Source organism: Adiantum capillus-veneris, chromosome 3 (assembly GCF_014529385.1).
Source record: "Adiantum capillus-veneris isolate H3 chromosome 3, ASM1452938v2, whole genome shotgun sequence".
Classification (NCBI taxonomy): Eukaryota; Viridiplantae; Streptophyta; class Polypodiopsida; order Polypodiales; family Pteridaceae; genus Adiantum; species Adiantum capillus-veneris.
Window position 1 is genome coordinate 34,670,870 of NC_140933.1, and position 22,338 is coordinate 34,693,207.

General features: G+C 41.9%; 2 pseudogenes; one reads left to right on the forward strand and one right to left on the reverse strand.

Annotated features, from left to right (window-relative positions):
- The first annotated feature begins 7,587 nt into the window (after nucleotides 1-7,587).
- On the forward strand, nucleotides 7,588-8,471 carry LOC147460733 (protein ANTAGONIST OF LIKE HETEROCHROMATIN PROTEIN 1-like; annotated as a pseudogene).
- An 8,139-nt stretch (nucleotides 8,472-16,610) lies between these two features.
- On the reverse strand, nucleotides 16,611-17,980 carry LOC147460734 (uncharacterized; annotated as a pseudogene).
- Between the last annotated feature and the right edge of the window lie 4,358 nt (nucleotides 17,981-22,338).

Sequence of the window (22,338 nt, forward strand, 5' to 3'; positions counted from 1 at the left end):
AAAGAGGTGAATCTCCCGCCACCTCAGCGGAGATGGCACCACGAAGACATGGGCAAGGTGCTCTCCAACACCCTCTAAATGGAGAAGACCATTGCATACTCCTCATCATAATTCAAAGAAGGATGAAAGGAAGTATGAGAAGAAAAATGTGAAAAAGAGGTCACCCTCTTCTCCATCTTCATCATTGTCCTCCTCTTCTAATGTGAAAAAGAGGTCACCCTCTTCTCCATCTTCTAAAGGAACTGATGGTGCAGCTCCCAAAGAACTCAAAAGGAGAGGAAAAAGGAAATCCTATGCCGCTTGGAAAAGGTCGTCCAAGCTCAAACAATTCAAGGAGGGAGGAAAGAGTATCTCTTTTATTACCTACGATGGCACCTTTGGTGCTACGAACAAAGTCTTGGCCTTTATTCAACAATTGGATGCGGCATTCGGAGATGAGGGCTTCATGGCATCCTCTTAGATACGTCATGTAGCCATGCATCTCCAAAAGTCCGCCAGGAAATGGTGGTCTAGCCTACGAGCACACACGGTGAAGCTCCACAAACATGGAAAGCTTTAAGAGCTTCCATTATGAAGCAGTTTTTGGCTAGCGATCTCAAAGACAAAGTACTCACAGAATGGCGAACCTTGAAGATCTCTCCCTACGAATCTATTCACAAATATGTGGAAAAGTTTTGGGATTTACATCTCAAATCCACTGTCTACAAAAAGATAGATTTTGGAGAGCAAAAACAACAATTTTGTGTGGGTTTATCTGAAGATATGGCAGAGTATGTCAACTCCCAAAGGCGTCCCACTATTTTAGCGATCATACACCATACTATGGTGGCTTCGCAAATCCACTTCCAACAAGGGGCTAACAAAAATCTTAAGCCCATGGAAAGCAAAGACCGTAATGGGCCTAAGGGGAAGGACCATGTCCAAAAGTCTCCCAAGGGTAACTTCAACAACAACAAAGCTAAGGAGAAGGGAGTCTACAAAGGCAAAAATAGACTCTCTCCCTCATCGCAAAGGATCTTCTCTATGTCATGCTTGGGGAAAGATAAGAGAACATGATGGTTTCATTTTCTTTGACAATGGCTCTACTCACAAACTCATATCCACGGAGTTGGCCACTAAGCTAGGCATCCAAGCCTTTGACATGGGAAACATCCTACCAGAAGCCGATGGTGCTTTCAAGGGAGAAGAAGTCCTAGTTACTCCCTTAATTGGGAAATTGAGGCTTCATGTCCAAGGCTACGTGGACAAAGAGGATTTCTTCATCTCTCCCCTTAAGCATCAGGAGATAATCCTAGGGGCACCATGGTTTGATCGCATGGCGGCCAACATCAAGTTCCCTGAAAGGAAAATTTATTTTAAGTATAGGGACAAAGACATGTACATATATGCTAACGAGTCAGGGAACACTATACCTCTTGTACATAAGCAATCTTTTAATAAGTCAATAAAGAGCTCTCTTGTGTGTACATGATATTTGTAAAAGACTCTCAAAATGAACCTAATGTTTTGCCAAATAAAAATAAAGGGAATAAAAAATAATTACAGTTATCTAATTTCCTTAATGAATTCCAAGATGTTTTTATTGCCACATCCCTAATGAATTTCCTCCAAAACGAGGGGAATGATGACCATGGAATTTGGCTTCTTCCACGAAGCTCACCACCTAATAAACCTCCTTATCAAGATTCTCAAGCTCAACAAGAGGAAATTACGCGGCAAGTTCCTGAGTTGGTTGAAAAAGGAATGGTTAGGCCTAGTTCATTTTGTTCACTAGTTTTATTAGTGCAAAAGAAAGATGGCACATATCGTATGTGTGTCAACTATAGAGCACTAAATAGGATCACTATCAAAAATAGGTTTCCCGTTCCGCGGGCAAAAAATAACCTATTTGATAAGCTACAAGGATCAACCTACTTCAGTAGGATTGACCTAAAAGGTGGCTATCACCAAATAAGGATAGTGGATCAAGACATTGTAAAGACCGCATTTTGCACTATGTTTGGTCTCTACGAATTTATTGTTATGCCTTTTGGATGACCGATGCACCAGCTACATTCAACCGCATGATGGAGAAGCTCTTTAGGCCTCACTGCAGTACACTAGACTGTTCGTTGATGATAAAATCATCTACTCCAATTCCGTGGAGGAACACAAACAACACCTCTAGGTAATTTTTTGAGTTCTATGAGAGAATAAGCTTTACATAAATCAAAAGAAAGTGAATTTTTCTTACAAGAGATTTAGTATTTAGGTCATATTATCTCTAAAGATGGTATCCAAATGGATCCATCAAAGTTAGAACTAATAAAATCATGGCCTACTTGAATTAAGAATCTTTATAGGTATTTGTGCATACTATAGACGCTTCATAGAAAAATTCTCACTCATAGCAAGACCATTGCATGACTTAACAAAAAAGAACGTTAAGTATGCATGGTCTACCAAGGAGAACACTGCTTTTGAAAAGATGAAAGAGAAGCTTATCTCTCAACCTGTGCTTACACCGCCAGATCTCTCAAAGCCATTTGAGGTCCAATGCGATGCTTGTGGTGATTTCCTTGGAGCCATGCTGCTCCAAGAAGGGCACGCCATATCATACGAAAGTCAAAGGCTTGACCTAGTTGAGCAAGCTCTAGGCATATATGAAAAGGAACTGTTACCAGTTCTACATGCCCTAGACACGTGGAAGCACTATTTATTCGGGACTCCTTTCATTCTGCAAATAGGTCACCAAAGCCTTAAGTACTTCATGACGTAGACCAAGCTCTAAGACAAACAAATGAGGTGGGAAAAATTCCTTTTGCAATTTCATTTTCATATTGTTCACATTGTTGGTAAGCATAATCAAGTAACCGATGCACTCTCAACACAACCGAGAGTGAATGCGTTTTCCATAGCAACTCACAGTGATATATCTTCTATGATAGATTGAACCAGTAGGAGAACAGCATGCAAGGATCCATGGACTTCGTATGTGGACAATGCATGATTGGCGTGGATACGGAGAAGCTTCTCGTAATGGTTATTGATTTACAAAATTCTCGCTATTCGCAAGCCCTTTGCCTTGGCCTGATTCATGCTTTGATATATGCAGGACTAACAACTTCGGGATACAATGCATGTCCTATTTGCGGGCAGTCTTTGGATGTGCGCTATTCTACCTCTCTTCAAAAGACAATTTATCAAGGACACCACCGTTATCTTCCAAATGGCCATCACTTGCGCGAAGTCCAGCTTGGTCGCGTCGAATATCGTGCTATGCATGTACAAGAGTGGCGTCGCCGATGGGAGCAACATGAGGGGCAACCTGTTCCAGGAATGAAACGTTTGTCCATTCTCCATGTGTTGCCGTACTAGGGTGATCTACTAATTAACCATTTGCTGGATCCAATGCATATATTCAAGAATGTGGGAGAGCTCCTCTGGAAGACAATCATGGGAATGAAAGACAATCGAGCTTCACGAGATGATTTGCAGTCGGTTGGAAAGATGACAGAGCTGTGGCCTTTCACCAATGCAGCTGGTCAGACAAAACTTCCAAGAGCGCCATGGGTATTGCTAAAAAACGAAGAGCGACAAGTGAAAAGGGTGATTTCAGAGTTCAGGACACCAACAGGATATATGCGATGTCTCAAGACAGCATTCACCCGTGACAATCAATTGTCAGGGTTGAAATCGCACGACTCGCATAAGTTCTTGCAATTCATTCTTCCAATTACTATCAAGGGGTGTTTAATGGAGGAAGTGCGGACCTGCATATACAAGATTTCAGAGCTAGTGCGGTGGATCTCTTCCAAGGAGATACAGGAGGAATCTATTGCAGTCGTAAGGGCTAACTCCATTGAGGCAGTTTGCATGATTGAGAAGTATCTACCCACGAGCTGCCTAACTATTCAAATGCACTTGCTCGTCCATGTAGTAGATGAGGTTGCAGTGGCAGGTACAGTCCACAGCCGTTGGATGTTCTTTCTAGAGCGGTTCATGAAAACACTTAAGGGTTTTGTTCGCCAAAAAGCGCGTCCAGAGGGGAGCATGGCAGAAGGATGGCTGGTTTGTTATGATTATGCTTTTCAGTTGGTACGGTTGTCTTTCATTGGCGTTAAATCTCATGTGAGATCCTACATGGATAGCATGTAGGAGGCGTATACATGATATGGTTTTTTTTGAAAAGTTTATATAAAAACAAAGGGAACTATGCCGAAATTTCTATGCGCGGGAGCATGGTTGATATTTTGGTGCTGCTCGCTTTCTTGGGCAGAGGGCAGGAAGTCTGGCTGTGGCTGTGTCCATCTTTTAACTGGGCACAGGCCAGGCTACCTGCCCTCTGCCCAAGAAAAAAATTTTCTGTTATGGTCGTCGCTATGTGCGTGGCAATCTGCGTCGCTATATGGGTGGCAATCTACGTCTCTATACGCGTCTATACCTGCGTAGCAAATAGCGACTGGTTTCATAGCGACGCGTATAGCGACGATATCTGCGTTGATGACACCTTATTTTGTTGTAGTGCAAAACCCCTTTGCCTCTTTTAGTTCCATAGTTTCTTCTAGAGGGAGAGAGAGAGGATAGAGAGAGTTTCTGTCCTTTTCACACATGCAATCGGTCAGCCAACCAAACTCTTTCTCTCTCTCTTTCTCTATCTACTATCTATCTCTCTCTCTCTATCTCTGTAGCTATCTCTAGTTAATTCTCTCTCTCTCTTTATATATATCACTCTCTATCTCTTTATTTCTCTCTCTCTCTGTCTACGTACCCTATCTTTCATTCTTTCTCTCTCGATCTCGCTCTCGCTATCTCCCTTTCTCTCTCTCTCTCTCTCTCGATCTCGCTCTCGCTATCTCTCTTTCTCTCTCTATTTTCCTATTTCCCTATCTCTCTCTCTCTCACACTCTCCAGTTCTCTCTCTCTCTCTCTCTCTCTCTCTCTCTCTCTCTCTCTCTCTCTCTCTCTCTATTCCCTATCTTTTTCTCTCTCCCTATTTCCCTATCTCTCTCTCTGTCTCGCTCTCCACTTCACTATCTCTCTCTCTCTCTCTCTCTCTCTCTCTCTCTCTCTCTCTCTCTCTATATATATATATATATATATATATATATATATCACTCTCTTTCTCTCTCTCTCTCTCTATTTCCTATCTCTTAATTTCTCTCTGTCTATTTTCCTATCTCTCTCTCTCTCTCTCTCTCTCTCTCTCTCTCTCTCTCTCTCTCTCTCTCTCGCTGTCTACTTCCCTATCTCTCTACGTACTGATTGAACGAGCGACTAAGCTAGGGAGATCCAGACGCCCACGACTACGGAGGCCAGACTACACAACATCGACAGAGGCTGTGCATCGGACGATCCAGGTCACTTTGGCTCGACATGCACAACGCCCGGTCAGACTACTGACCATGGAGGAGATTAATGAGGTCCGCCAGCGACGACAGATGTTGGATCTCCTATGATCTACCTATCCCAGCTAGTTGTTTTAGCTGCTTAGTCCACACCCTGCAGTTTAGGATTCTATAATATTTTATTTTGTCATTTTGTCATCTTGTTATTCTGACTTTGTATCAGATCTACCACATTGTAACTTTTTGGTCTCATAGGTCACTTTGGCCTTTTGAAGAGTTAATATAACATTTCATTTCATTTCTTTCTTTAATTTTATTTTTTTATGCAAACCATAATTCTCTCTCTCTCTCTCTCTCTCTCTCTCTCTCTCTCTCTCTCTTTCTTTAGTTTTAATTTCCTACGCACATTTTTCTCTCTCTATCTCTGTCTTTAATTTCTTGCACGCACACACACTTCTCTCTTTCTCTCTCTCTCTCTCTCTCTCTCTCTCTCTCTCTCTCTCTCCCTCCTCTACACACACACGCACCGCTCTCTCTCTCTATCTCTTTCCTACACACACACACACACACACACACACACACACACACACACACACACACACACACACACACATGTGGAGAGAGAGAGAGAGAGAGAGAGAGGGGTTGGGGAAGGGAAGAGTGCCATAATACCTGCTGCGCAGGTTTCGGCCAAGATCTGAGCGCGCGCGTTGAGGCCGAAAATGGTCCCTGCACGCGGGTTCGGTTTTTTTTTCCCCAATTTTTTAGCGTCGATATGCGCATCGATATGCGCGTGGAAAATTTTACCTTTCTACGCGTATTTCCACCTCCATATTGACGCACTTATCGACGCGCATATCGACGGAGTGTAAGAACGTCGATATGGACATGGAAAGGTACGATCGTCGATATATAGGGCGTCGATAACTTTGGGTTATGTTATAGTGTACTTGGTTCTTACCTTTAATATGAGTCATCGTAAGCATTAATAGCGTGTTTTATATTCCCGATGCCTTGCATCTACCATGCACCTTCAAAAAGATAACTCTTAAATTTAATAAGATATCAATTGATAGTTTTACCACTTTATAAAAACTTGTCTTCATGTCCTAGGATTCTCTCAAGATATAAGATCTCTTCTTGACCCTCAAATTTAGGTGGATATTCAATTATTGGGCCTTTGGGTGGCTCATCCTTATAAGAATCAATCTAAAGTCTCACATGAAAGGAGTTATGAATCACCTCAGTGCTAGTTAATTGTAACTTATAAGTTGATCCATTGAACATCTTAAGGATTTAAAATAATCCATAATATCTTTCTACTAGCTTAGCATAATATTTTTGATGACTTGTTGGGTTCTCTTCTTCCCCCTTATCTATTGTATAGCTTAGGTAGGCTTTGGGAAAATTAAGCAATACCCAATTATTCTCTTTGGAAGTCGAGGTTCTTGTATGCTCATCAACAATAGCATTTTAATTTTCTTTTGTGATGGATATAGTTTTTCTAATATTATTAAAAGACTCCTTAAGGTCTCTACAATATTCATTAGTAGCAAAGATCTTGACAAGTGTCTTAACTATTATTGGGAACTTTAGTCTTTCTTCAAATTAATTCGAAGGGTGCTATTCCTATAGAGGTATGAACAATGTTAGTGTACGAATATTCCACTAAGGTCAAATAATTTTTCCATTGATCTCTTTGATCTACTTCCATAACTTTGGATCTTCCTTCAAACACTTTGAAGTGTGTTATTCCTATAGAAGTATGAACAGTGTTATTATACTCATATTCCACTAAGTTCAAAAAAAATCCCATTGATCTCTTTGATATACTTCCATAACATAGGCTTTGAGTATATCAATAATGGTCAAGTTTTCTATTTCACTTTGGCCATCCATTCTTGGGTCATAGAGTGAGGAGAAATTCAATTTAATACCCAAATTCTCAAAAAGACCTTTTCAAACCTAATGGTCATTCATGGATCTCTACGCATACTATAGATATTGGTAAGCCATGATACTAAATGACCTATGATATGAAGATGAGTGTTGCCATATGGTGTGATTCAATAGACTTTTTGATCGATAATAAAATGCGCTTGTTTACTAAACCCGTCTACTATTGGCCATATCTTTGTATTCCCATGAGAGGACCTTGGCAATCAAAAGATGAAATACTCTCCCATGGAGCCTAGCTGGTTTGGGTGTTGCTCCAAGTGCTGCATCACAAATGTTGTTTACTGCACTCGTTATCTTGTTCATGGTGTTGCCAACTATTTTTCACGAACACCTCGAGGCATTGGCTTGAATTCAAGAATGGTGGGTCTTCCCACGTCAGCACGCTTTTTGGTCCCAAGTTCAAAGGCAAGTGTAGACTTTTAGGAGGATTACACGGACGACCTCTTCATTAAAAGGTACCAAATGCCTGAGCCAGCCTTTAGAATTCTTTTAGAAGCTATTGTGCCTTTCCTTCCATCGATCGATAGAGATGATTTTGTACGTCCTCCGATAGATCCCGAACAAGCTATCAATTTTACCTTACTTAGGCTTGCCCACAACGATTCAGCCACTCATATTAGTAACACATTTGGTATTGGTGAATCAATTATGCACAAGTTTTGCAACATCATGATGAATATCCTTGCCACACGACTACGTTCATAATACAATGTTGTTCCGTCCAGTGAACGGCTTGATCATATCATAGCTGAATTCTTGGCCGTCACTATGTTTTCAAATGTATGTGGTGTGATAGATGGCACTCACATAAGGTTAGCTAGGAGACCAAGGCAGCGTGACATTCCAACACAATTTTGGTGTAGACATCATTTCCATTCAATTTTTCTACAAGCAGTGTGCGATGCAAGGAGGAAGTTGTGGGATGTGTGTATAAGTGTGCCTGAAGGCACTAACGATGTTGCACATTGGAAGTGCTCTGCTTTGCATAGGCGCATGCGGTCCCAACAAGTTGTCTCTGCTTCAGTAATTACATTGGAGCGTCTGTGCATCCAACGATACCTCCTCGCAGAGAAAGGCTATGGCTCTTCCTCTATGATGATCACACCTTTTACAGAGGGTAATTCTCCTAGTCAAGGACCTTGGGATGAATTCATCCATCCCTTTCTAAAGGACGAGTTGCAATAGAGAATGTATTTGGCATCATGAAGAACACGTGGTTAATTCTGAAAAATATGCCTATGGACCTTCAATGGGCTCCATCATATGTCATTGCCTGTTGTATACTTCATAATTTCTTAGCAAAGCATGGCGTGCATGCTATGGACATAGAAGAGAAATTTGATCCCCATCCTAATATTTTTCCTGCCCCAAGAGGTGCTTGGAGAGAGCGTATTCTAGGCCAAAGAATATGTAACATTCTGTATAGGGATTGGGTTGCTCGATGTCAAACAACTAGCGAATAACAACGCTAGAAGAGATTGAATAGACTGCTTGGTACTAGTCTATTTTACGAATCACTAATGAAGACTGTGCATAATTTGTGACCAAGTGTTGGGATTAAGGCCTATGTGCCTTGACCGGTCGCCCAGGTCATGGGCGCCCGCCCACTGTTACCCTATACTTATAGTGAGTATACTGTATAGGGGGAGCTACCACTTCACAGTCTCCCCACGCACATCATGTGTGTCTCCTTCTCTCTCTCTCACTCTCCGTCTGTGGTGCTCCCCGATCCCCTTCAATTGGTATCAGAGCTATGGTGACCGCGGAGAGCACGACGGCTTTGAGAGCTTCGAGGCGATAGCTCGCTCGCTCTCGATGGTAGAGAGATTAAGAAAGCTTGGAAGCTTTGTGAGAATGCAATGGGAGCTTGTGAGCTCAGTTGCGAGTGATGTATGCTCTTGTGGAAGCTCAGAAAGGAGTGTGGAAGATTGTGTGTAAGTGAAGGTGCTACCTTAAAACTGTGTGCGCAGCAGCACTATTTTCAGATTCATTTTTCTCCTTGTAGAATGCAGATCTGAGAATTCTGTCTGTCCAGCCCATCCGTTTCGACGTGGTCTATAACTTTGCAGAAGAAACTTTTTACAAATTACTCACCGTTTTGCTGATATTCAGCTCAGACTGACTGTATACAGAAATTCTAGATTTTCTGTTGTCGCATTGTGTGCGAGTTTGATGCACTTTTGGAAGCACGGGAGATGCTTGAAGTTGAGTGCATAAATTCTGAGCTGAAGATGCAATTGCAACTTGTATTAACCTTGTGGTTTGAGGGTTTTTTGGTAGACTTGGGCAACGAAGTACGGAGGCGTTTACACACCACCGAAGCGGTCTCTTGAGAGACGCAGGTTTTTGGAACACACAGGTGGAGCTTCTTTCACTGGTTTTCACAAAATACTTTGGCAGTGATTTTGTGCTTGGATTCATGGTCTTTGCGGATGGTTTGCATATGTTTATGGCACATGGTTGATGCCCATTATATATGCATTTTGGCGAGCACTTTCAAGTGCCGGTAAGCTCTCTTGAGAGCATTGTTTTCGCATTGATCAAGTTTCCGGATTGCAAATCTTTTGGCGTTTTCTTATGCGCAGTCACTCCGTTGATGTACGTTGAGTGCGGATGCCATTGTATGTGAAAATGTGGAGCCATTTTGGCATTTCTACTCATTGGCATTGAGTAGTGTTATGGTTTATGGTAGAGATTGTACTTGAGTTTTTGCTCAATTTTCAGGGGAAATTCTGTCCGATTTTTCCCAGATTCTCGCCATAGTTTGTGATCGAGTGTTTACTCTCACTTTGACAGGTTTTGTCAGTTTGGACACAGTTTTGTGTTTTTTGTATCCACTCTCGCAAGAGTGAGGAGTTGTGTATCTTTCTTTACTTGAGACAGTGGTTTGCTCTCGGGTGGGAGAGTCTTGTGATCTCGAGCATTGTTTGCCATAGTTTTGCAGAGCTTATGCATGTATGTTGAGTGTAGTTTGATGCGCATTGATTGCTCATTGTATTGAGCTTGCAGGACAATGGTTATTTTGTGTTGATAGCCATTGTGCGTCGAAACTCTGGCGAAATTTTCCCAGGAGTTTTATGCGTATCATTTATGCGATCTAGGTAGAGATTGCAGGTTGCACTCAGCATTTGCGTGCGGTGTTCTCTGCAGGTGGGAGATTTGTGCGTGTGTATGCATCGATACCGCACAGTGTGGGCTTGGTGATTAGCTCACAGATTGCAGTGTGATACTAGAGCATGCAAGGCTTGTATTGACATTGCGGGAGCTCTATTTTGGAGTGTGTCTCACAGGTTTTACATTGTGTTTCTTGCCATATTTGTAGACAATTTCCAGGTGTTGTTGGTGAGGTGGTTTTGCTTTCTAGTTTGCTACATTGTGCTCATGGCAGAGACAGGTGATCGATCCGATTGTGACCTCTCACAGATGCGCGTGTTTGATGGGTCAGACTTTGCGGCATGGAGAGAGTGTATGCTTGATGCATTGACACAGCGAGGGTTGCATCGACCATTGAGTGGTGATGCAGGTAGACCTTCAAACATGTCTGACGATCAGTGGCAGGAGCTAGAGGAGATGGCACTATCTACGCTCTCTTTGCTCCTTGCGGAATCTGTATATGCTCTTGTTATGTATGAGACTACTTCGAGAGCACTTTGGCGCAGATTACATGATATGTACGATAGATCTGAGTCATCACGGACTCGTGTGAGACATGTACATTCACGAGCACGCCGACAGGTGACATGTTGGTATTGAGTTCATTGTGGACACGTTAGACGGCGTTGTTTTCGTCGTATGCGACATCGTAGGAGACATGGCAGTCTCAGAGATGTATTAGTGATTCCATGGACTCAGTTGCTTTGACAGTTGAGGCACATGTAGTGTCGGAGTATACTAGTGACGAGGATGTCACTTTTACCTCGAGCTATGCACGAGATGCTATACATGTGGATAGTGCACTCCCTTCGCAGTGGTTGCTAGACGCAGATGCTATGTTTCATGTCACGCCGCATCGTGCATGGTTTTGTAGCTATTCTAGCGGGATGCTTGGCAGAGTACGTTTGACCGATGGATCGGTGCATGCGATAGCAGGTGCAGGCGATGTGAGACTGTCATTACCGAGTGGTGCATCTTACTTGTTACGACATGTGCGCTATGTACCAGATTTGACAGTGAGTTTGATCTCGATTGGTCAGCTTAGAGATTGTGGATGTCAGATTTCGCTACGAGAGCGAGATTTTGTGATGCATTTGGGTTCGCTAGTGATTGCGAGAGGTGCCAGGAGTGGTACACGTTACCCATTGCATGTGGATCACGGGAGAGACGATGTTGTCTCTGTGATCATGCAGCCAGGTAGAGAGCGAGAGAGCAGGCGAGTCTCTTTGGCTTGTGGGTTGCAGGATGCTTTGCATGGAGTGCAGAGCAGTGACCTTGTTGTGCAGGTTGCGTCTACGGATGCACAGGTAGAGCGGGATAGCTCTAGTGAGTCACAGCAGGATGAGTCATCAGAGGTGATGACAGAGATGACTCACATGGATGCTGAGATGTCGGCTATTGTGGAGTCATTTCTTGATATGCTTATGCCAGAGCTTGATGCAGATTCAGGACAGATGGATACTCTTGGTACACATGTGATATGTGGTGGGCACGAGGAGTCACTCCAGAGCTCGGAGTCAGAGTGCCATGGTCTCTATGATAGGGGACAGGATTACCATGAGTTGAGTTCTGAGTTGGAGGGGGCAGAGGTTGCCAGGGTTGCATCAACATTCGGTGTCCTCATGTACGAGATGCTGATCTCAAGGCCCGACATAGCAGCTGCAATGGGAGCATTTGCAGCAGGGTTGATTAGTTGTTCGATGACTGATCTCGGCATAGAGCATAGGGGAGGTTTGCAGGTATTGGACCGATATTGGCAGGAGTGCATGAGCTCTTGTAGACTCTTTGCAGAGCTTGGAGCTAGCTCTGTGTGGCTTCCGTAGCGGGATGTTTGTCTATCAGTAGAGCCGGATGCACTAGCTCATCGAGAGTCAGTGGGCATAGGTTGAGAGAATATCTCACCTTCTATTAGTTGTACACTAGTAGATCTTGCTTAAAGGCACATTGGCCTTTAAGTGGGAGGTTGTTGGGGTTAAAACCTATGTGCCTTGACCGGTCGCCTAGGTCATGGGCGCCCGCCCATTGTTACCCTATACTTATAGTGAGTATACTGTATAGAGGGAGCTGCCACTTCACAGTCTCCCCACCCACATCATGTGTGTCTCCTTCTCTCTCTCACACTCTCCGTCTGTGGTGCTCCCCGATCCCCTTCACCGAGCTCAGTCCATTGTCTTATTGAGGGGGTACCTCAATAGCTGGAAACTCTAGTAGAGGATATTCTCCTGCATGGCACCAACGGAAGTTGTATAATTAGATGGTAGGAAGCCACTCACATTATGAGGCAGTGTATGCCCAAGAGGCCGAATGCTCTGTAAGTACATCGCATGGTACATGGATCTCGTTGTTGATTGTGTCTGTTGCTTACTATCACAACTTAGAATACGGCCTAGAGTAGCCAGCTATTTATAAATATGACCGTGCGCAGCTACTTCAGCTGGTGTAGGTGGTGGTAGGCGAGTTTGCTAGTTGGTGTCACAACAGGAAGTTGGAGTTAGATATGGTGCAGGTAAATGTAGCAAAGAAGGAGTCCAATGACTTTGTCGTGACTTCGTCCATATTTAATTTAGCATGTTGCTAGCTAACAGCAACTATGGAAAGTGTGCACGTTTAGTGAGCTTGTGTTGGCACTGCAGGTGGAGGAAGACGTCAGCTGGTGGTGATGGAGGAAGCCGTCGGTTGTTGGTGGAGGCAGAAATGACCCCAATAACCTCGCGGATGCAGCGTCCAACTATGCACAGTACTGCCCTACTTTAACGCAAAAACACTGGTGGCAAGCTGAATCTAGATGCCGCATCACGTTTTTTAGTCACGTTGGGGCTATCACAAGTAATCATGTGCACACCCTTTGAGATTTTGAAGAGAGATGTAGATGTAGATGAATTATGAGTGACAAATCGGCTTGTGCTTGATAAGATCTTTTGATGACTAGGTCTACGATTTTTGGATTGATAGGAAGGATAAAGTATGTACCTGACTTTCCTACTTAGTAATTTGAGTCAAAAACTAGTGAGTTTTCTCTCTCTAGCGGAGGGTGTGTCTGTGTGTGTGTTGGGGGGGGGGGGTTGGAGAGTTGGGGAGAGAGAGAGACAGAGAGAGAGAGAGAGAGAGAGAATCATCTATATCTATATTCTATATTATATATAGTCGAGTTTAAAATTTTCAAGGAAGGAGAGGGCCTCTACGTGTCACTTAGTGATTCACTTCAAAGAAAACTATACATAACGGAGCTTAAAATTTTCAAGGAAGGAGAGGGCTTCTATGTGTCACTTAGTGGTTCACTTCAAAGAAACCTTGCAAAACAAAAGTGAAGCATTAGATTTAAAATGCAAGAGTAAAGGGTAATATTGTAAGCAGTGACATGATAGACAAACGTTTCCAAAATGTAAAGTCAATAGACTTACTTTTTCAGAATGTAAAGTCAATAGAGTAATTTCTACTTTGCATAGAATAAATGTTTCATCTTAAATGTCCATAAGAGAAAAGGGATAATTTTAGTGGAGAGAGAGATTGTTATGAAGTTGATATTTACCCATTTATTGCAGTTGACAGGTGACAAAAGCATGAGCAGATAATGGATTATACAGAAGGATATTACATTTTATGTATATCTGATAATTCAAGTGCTCTTTTATGAGCTTTGACCATTTATGACCGGTCGATCAGTTTGTACTCACTTTGACAATTCAAGAAATCTATAAATCAAATACATGCAAGAGGTAAATGGTCACTCTTGCACGGGGGGAGATTGCATCCAGTTTTTGCATTGCTCTTCTCTCCCGTTGTGTCGGTGTAGTACTCCACTGTAGTAGGTGCGCCTTCATGTTCTCCCTTGCTCTATCTCGCTCTTTATCTCTCTCTCTGTTCATGTTGAGCTCGATTATGCGCTTATGGAATTGCCAGGTATGTCGATTAGTCTGTTTTATGGTTTGTAGTATATTCTTCTTGGTATTTGCAGGGCCATCGCGCCTCCGTTTGTAGCAGTGGTATTAGAGCTAGCAATACGTTCCTATGAGCATAATAAACATGGCCTTGAAGCAATTCATGATGACCAAATAGTGTAGCTAAGTTTTTGTGTTTACTCTATGCGTTTTATTAACCTGATTCTTGATCAAAAGTTTTATGTTTGTTTTGTCTTTCCCAACCACTTGGATCCTGATGTAATATAGAATTAGAACATGGTTAACTTAATAAGATCATGACTAAGGTAAATTAAAATAAAGCAGAGATAGAGATTGTAGAAAAAGGAGAATGCGGAAAAGAGGATATGTTTTTTGTCATAGGGATCACCTGAAGGGACATTGCAAGAATTGTTTTAGAAGGAGAGAAAGAAGAAGGAAAAAAAGAAGAAGTTTTGACGTGGGAGGTTTCTACGATTAATAAGATGAGCTTTCAATTGACAATCTCTCATCCAAGAAGAGAAAATCGAGATCCTCAACACAAGGGCAAAATAGAAAAAAATTCATGTTCGAAAAAATAAAGCGGCCATCAGAGTTTTAATTTATTTATTATTTTTTAATGTGTTTGCATCCTCCAATCTACCGGGGGAGCCGACCCCGGCATGAAGACCAATACTACCTTGTCTATTCTTTTCTTGGCTCTCAGCGTAACTTCGCATCATGTAGGGCTGGGCTCGATCTCAGCTTCCTTAAATGATGAACCAGAACGAGACGATCACAATATGCACTTCAAGATTAGTTGCAAACCCAACAATGCCTACCACTGTTGCAACAATAGTTGGAACCTACCCGTCGGCCATCCCATGTAGTTGTAGCATCACCTCCGACTGCACGTCACCCCATCCCCCTTTTCTGTGAGCGACCCTACTTGCATGAAGAGGTAAACCCACTCTCTGATCTTTCTCTCTCTCTCTCTCTCTCTCTCTCTCTCTCTCTCTCTCTCTCATCCAGCTACTACCACCAGCTGTGCATGTTTTTCTCTCAATCTTCCCCCTCGTTCATCCCTCTCTCGCTCTGTCCCTCGTCGGCAACTCATAACGATCGCAAACTTTTACACCCGTGAACTGCCCATAGCTGGAGATATTTAGTGAGCGAGACTCGCGTGATAACTAACTCTATCATCCGGACGTGGCCCTTGTAGTGCAGCACCACCAACCAGACCAATCAACATCACCCTCTCTTTTATTAGAGCCACCCAACACCTCCTAATATCGTCAAATCACAGTTGTGACTGCCAGAGGTGCCATGCACCAAACTCACCAACTCGATAGTGGGCGCCCACCCTCACCTTTAAGTGCCACGGGGTCCCAAAGCATGGGATCAATGGCTCTTGTGCAAAATCAAAGGCGCGCGCAAATCTCAGCCGTCGACGAGTAAAAACTAAACTCGGGATCCCGAGTTTAGTTTTTATGTCGAGATCCCGAGTTTACCTTCAAATAGATGTGAAATCACATCTATTTCAACGAGGCACACGCGGGTATGTTGGTCAAGGCGTGTGCCCCCCAAGCTGATGACGAGGGTTTAAAACCTGGCTGGGAAAGCGAGGCGTCCCGAGATTAGACTGACCTCCCGAGATTAGTTTTTCGAAATCTAAACTCGGGATCTCGAGTTTAGATTTTAATCGATCAACGATCCAAATCGATCGCCATCCCGACTTTCAATTGGGACCATTGATCCCATGCTTTGGGATCCCGTGGCACTTAAAGGGGAGGGGGCCCACCCTTTTCGGGTAATGTGAGGTCAGCTCAGAACTGGCTGAACCAAACCCGCTTGCTACCTCTGTGCTCTTGGACCCTCAACCAGCCACCCATGCAGTGGTTTTCCCACTATTGCTCTCTCTTTCTGTCGTAGTTTTCCCGCCGCCCTCTCCGTCAAGCCGCCATGCATCCCTCATTAGATTGGTAGCACTTTCTCTCTCTCTCTCTCTCTCTCTCTCTCTCTCTATGTGTGTGTGTGTGCGCATGCTAACACACACTTTCTCTCTTTAGCCAGCAGCCACACCATCGGCTACACACACACACTCAGGCTGGAGACTTTTGTTTTTAATGGTATAATTTTTCAAATAGGCAGCCGCTTGTGATAATTTTTTCCATCTCAGAAAAGCAATGTCAACTTCACGTTCAGTATTCACTGCTTTCAAAGCTGCTTCATCTCTAGAAAACTGATCGAAAACTGCTAAGGCCTTCTTGTACATCATTATAGCTTCCTCAAAATATTATAGACCTTGAAGAGCATAGTGTACTGCTTCAGCATTCTGACCTAATTCTTGGAAAGCTTCAGTTGCTTGAATGTAGAATGTTGCAAGGCTTGGATCATCTCGAGCGACTAGTCTTTCCTTCAACTTGACATACTTGACGAAATAAGGGAGTGCATCTACTCAAAACAGCTTGGCTTGGAAACTTTAAATAAATGAGCTAATAATTGCGGGTAGTCTTCTCTCAGTGCAGTTCCATGTGTTCTACTTTCTTCAAAGACTTCTCAAATTCGCCTGTATTGGATGCAGCTATTGCATACAAGCAACGGCATGCTGTAAACTTTGTGATTGTATCTTTGACGCATTTGAGTATTTCAAATCCTTTTTGTGCATATAAAAAAGGCTTTGCTGGATCCTTGTACCACTCTGCTAGTGCGGCACATGATTCACCTATTCTCTGTTATTCTTCCAGAGTAGCAGATGACTCGACCTGAGCGAGCAAAGTCTCAAGTGTTTGCGAGGTTTTTGGGTCTACATCCTTGTCAGAAGCTAGATTTAATTTATTTACTATATCCTTGAATGCTTGGAAGGCCTCTTCAGTTTTTTAACAAGCATCTTGAGCCTCACCAAAGGGTTTTCCCATTGGCTTTGGAGTGAATTGTTTCATGTGGACTTTTTGGATGTGAAGCACCCAAGGCATCTGGCCGCTTGGCTAGCACGTGTTGATCTCGACCGTGGAAATGGAAGCATCGGTAATTGCTGGTATGGGTACCAAGCTTGTATATGTTGTGAGTGTCGAGGTACCCCAACGAGGCTGTCATAATGGTCTGGAAATGTGTGAGCTTTTAAAATGCACGATCGCCCATCCTTTTAAAATGCACGATCGCCCATCCTATAATCCCAAAAAACTACGAACTCTTCTGGTTCGTTCATGGTCTCCCTGTGCCTTGCGTGCTTCTGAGCGGACTCAAAGAGCTCTAACAAATCCGCAAATCACTAGTAGATTTTTGCTCAAAGAATTAATTAGGCATGCTACATGAATAGCGTACCAAGATAGAATTGTTTCTGATACTCATGGAAAATTTAATTGCTTCTTGTCTGAGAAGCATAAACTATGTCAAGTTCGTATTTGTATAGAAAGAACAAAGACTCGTGGACATAGGAGGTACTATCTAACACTAATCATAATATAATTTACAGTCGCTATCTTGTATAACTTAGACCATTCAGTTTCTTCATCATTTGTGTACATTTAGCCTTAGCAATCTTACACATATATAAAAAAGGTGCACTGTACATATGTGCTCAAGCTGGGGTGGGCCCTCTCAAGCTTGAGCACCTTAGCACCTACCTGAGTTTCTATTTCTTGGACAACGCTCATTGTCAAGCATTCACGGGCATTGACGATGATGATGATGATTTTAGTCTGACAATTTTAAGCTTTTAGTCTTAGTCTTTTAATTTAACCTTTCACTTCACTTCTTTTTATTTTGTACCCAAACATTGTATTGAATCCATAAGGATTGTATGCGTTTGGTCCCGTACACATTTTACAGATGGTTAATATAACATTTCATTCATTTTGCTATCTCTCTTTCCCCTCCCACTACGACTCCTTACAACGGCGGATATTGAGGACGCTCTTCGGTGACCCCTGCACAATACTCTCTCCGAAAGCCTCTGTAGCATTTTGGTAGGCTGTTATTGATCCTTTTCCATTCTCATTTTCATTATGATTTTATTCCATGCTTTTCATGATGATGTTTTTTCACTGAGCATGCAGTTGTGTGTGACCTCCCAATGTGTACACACGATACGTTTTGTACAGTTTAGTAGTAAAGTGTAGTTTTACTTGACTTTAGACATGTAAAGTTGTTATTTTTAAACTTCTCATGTACATTGTGTATGAGAACTCGTTTTCTATCTTAATCCCAAACATAAGAGATTCCCTGAGGATGTGTTGCCATAGAAAAAAGTTATTTTTTGTTTGCTCGTACCCTACTCTAATTATAAGACAAGTATAAGACTATGGATCGCTCTAGTCACATTAATTAGAATCAATTTTGAAGTCGTTTTTCAACTAACATACTCAGCTTACATTTATGTTGTACCTCTTCAACGTCCGTACCTTTGAAAGAATACTCTAAATGACCTTGGCATTGTTGTTCCGCAGGTATTTGTATTTTATTTTCATGAACTCATATTCATCATTTTTGGCATTTTAGATAATCAAAAAGGCACATAAGGGTCATCATTTGTAATAATCGCTAGCAACCTATTGTCATGTAACCTCTAGAATATACGTATGACTCTTTCATAAATTAATGCTCGTTGATCAATTGATGTTATTAACTATTACATGCACATATACATAGTTGAAAACTACATAAAGTAAAAATTTCTGTGGATTTTTTATTCAAGTTGTCCTCTTTAATGGGCTCATTGTTATATTCTCCACTTACTACTTGCACTGTATGAAACTTTTATTGACATGATTATTCATTAGCTATGTAGCTCCTCATTTGAGCTAGGGTGCTCTCGGATATTGAGCCATAGTTTGTAAGTGCCTTGTTAGTGGAACATATTTACTCTAATTTGGTGTCAAATAGGTGGCAAATGTTTTCTTTTTATGTCTTGCTTGGTCCATTGGTCACATGCACTCACATTCGTTGATTTAAATAGTGTGTCAACGCTCATCTATTGCAGATTTTCCGATTTAGGCAGCACAACAACAAACTACAGATTCACACTTTTTGAACTTATATCAAATGAAGATTCGCCAATTTAGGCAGCACGTGGGGTGTAGATTTGCCGATTTAGGCAACACCGATCACAAAATCATGTTGCAGACTGGCCACCACTGTAGCTGGTATGATTTTGTTACCCAAGTATACAAAATGAAGGACATTTGGATTTTGATTTGCAATGAGTATATGTTGACAGATATTTGGATTTGGATTGGGCATTGGTATATATTGATGCTTTTTTTTTGTCACGACATTATTTATGGAATGGACATTGAGATTGATGAGAATTGATTATTGATGATGAGTGTGACCAATGATATCCTGATTCATCAGGATATGGCATATACCACTTATTCTAGTGGTATGGGACACTAGAATAGGTAGTATGTGGATGACAGCACGCATATGCAATGTTGTTTAGTTTCACTATTTTTATTATATGCTAATTCTAATCACTATTTTTAACAAGTAATGTTTGCATATTTCTTATCTTTTGCAACTGAGGACAGTTGCTTTCCAATGGAGAGGTATGTTATGGAATTGATCTTTACCCATTTATTGCAGCTTCTGATAGGTGACAAAAGCATCAACAGATAATGGATTATGCAGAAGGATATTACATTTTATGTATATTTGATTATTCAAGTGCTCTTTTATGAGCTTTGGCCATTTATGACCAGCCGGCCAGTTTGTACTCACTTTGCGCATTCAAGAAATCTATAAATCAAATACGTGCAAGAGGAAAATGGTCACTCTTGCACGGAGGGAGATTGCACCCAGTGTTTGTGTTGCTCTTCTCTCCTCTCCTCTCTTCTCTCCCATTGTGCTGGTGTAGTACTCCGCTCTAGGAGGTGCGCTTGCACGTTCTCCATCGCTCTCTCTCTCTCTCTCTCTCTCTCTCTCTCTCTCTCTCTCTCTCTCTCTCTCTCTCTCTCTCTCTCTGTTTGTGTTGAGCTCAATTATGCACTTATGGAATTTCCAGGTATGTCGATTAGTTTGTTTTATGGTTTGCAGTATATTATTCTTGGTATTTGCAAGGCCATCGCACCTCCCTTTGTAGCAGAGAGAGAGAGAGAGAGAGAGAGAGAGAGAGAGAGGATAATTTTTGAGCACCCAATGAATGATGCGGCAAGAATTAGGAAGAGAGAAAGACATAGCAAAGGTGTAGGAACAATTTAAAAAGACAATGAATGTTGCATGAGTCTTCAACAAAAGTGAATATCTATCACAGAGAGAGAGAGAGAGAGAGAGAGAGAGAGAGAGAGAGAGAGAGAGAGAGAGAGTCTCCATGCAAACTACTTTCCACCCAACATGTGTGTGTGTGTGTGTGTGTGTGTGTGTGTGTGTGTGTGTGAGAGAGAGAGAGAGAGAGAGAGAGAGAGAGAGAGAGAGAGGTTTTGTTGCGGGGAGGGGAAGAAGCATAGAAATTTTGAATATCATAATTATTGTACTAAAACAATAGTAGGATGCCTCAAGACCTATGTGGGAAATCTTTGATTCAAGCATAATATACACACAGACACATATATACATATGTTTATTTATTTATTTATTTACACACATAGATACATACATTCATACGTGTGCACACACATATACATATACATATATATATATATATATATATATATATATATATATATATATATATATATATATATATATATATATATATGTATGTATGTGTCGGTGTGTGTGTATATATACTTATTTATTTATTTATCTACACACACACACACACATAGGTTGGCTTCAAATAATGCTTTGCAGCATCTTACATATGTTCATGTTTGTTAAAATCTATCAAGAGGTTGTGTCATGCATCATTTTTAGAAATACAATAGACTATACATGTAGAAAGAGAGTATTGATAGTGTTCTAATTGGAACATAAGATAGCCCTATGAGAATACATGCCATGTTTCCTTGACCGCAGCAACACGCGGGTCACATACTAGTTTAGATATAAAGCAATGAGATTGGCTTCTAGCAGATTGAATCCTTCTCCTGCCATCTTCATCATACAAAATTGGCAAATTGGAGCTAAAGCGCAAGCGCTCTCTCTCTCACACACACATATACATACACACACACACACAATTTTCCCTAGATAGCGCAACTTTTTCTTGACAATAGCATACCGAAGCTTAATTGTAGCAAATTGGAGCTGAAGTGCAATCTCTCTCTCTCTCTCTCTCTCTCTCTCTCTCTCTCTGTGTCTCTCTCTCTCTCTCTCACACACACACACACACACTCACACACACACACACACACACACAATTCTCCCCAGATAGCTTAACTATTTGTTGACGATGGCATAGCGAAGCGTAATCGTAGCTAGGGGTATCAACCCAACAAATTGGTTGTCGAGGTTGATGAGCAGAATCGGATGCTCTCTCAAACGCACCACAAAGCCTTGAAAGGCCCATTAGCACAGTGATCTCTTTCTTGTTTGAGCTAGTTACCGCATGCTTGGCAGTGCATCCATCGCCCTTCAAAGTTTAGGCCTGCGGCGGCGGCAAGGTGCTTCAAAGCAGGACATTAAGAAGGCCTACAGAAAATTGGCATTGTAGGTTTAATTTATTCTTTGCAAATTTTTGCCCTCTCAATTAAGACATTGATTGATTATAATTGAGATATTTTCTGCTTTTTGTGCTAGCACAATTTGACTGCATAATTTTATTAAGGCACAATCGCAGTTTCATTTGGATGTCTGCAAAGGAAACACTTGCACTACCAATTTCATGAAAATTGGATTGATCTAAGAAGATTTATAAATTTTCTCATGTAGGAAAACAGACTCCCAGTGTTTTCATACAATGCATAACATCATGAGCTTGTGCTCCAGAGGCACCGCATACCTAGCTAGGTACGATTAGGGGCAAGGGACCGCCAACTCACCCCTAATGGTACCTAGCTAGGTATGTGGGGCCTCCCTCACACAAGCTCATGATGTTGAGGTACGTCACAATGTGGGAATTATTGTGAGAATTATTCCAAAAC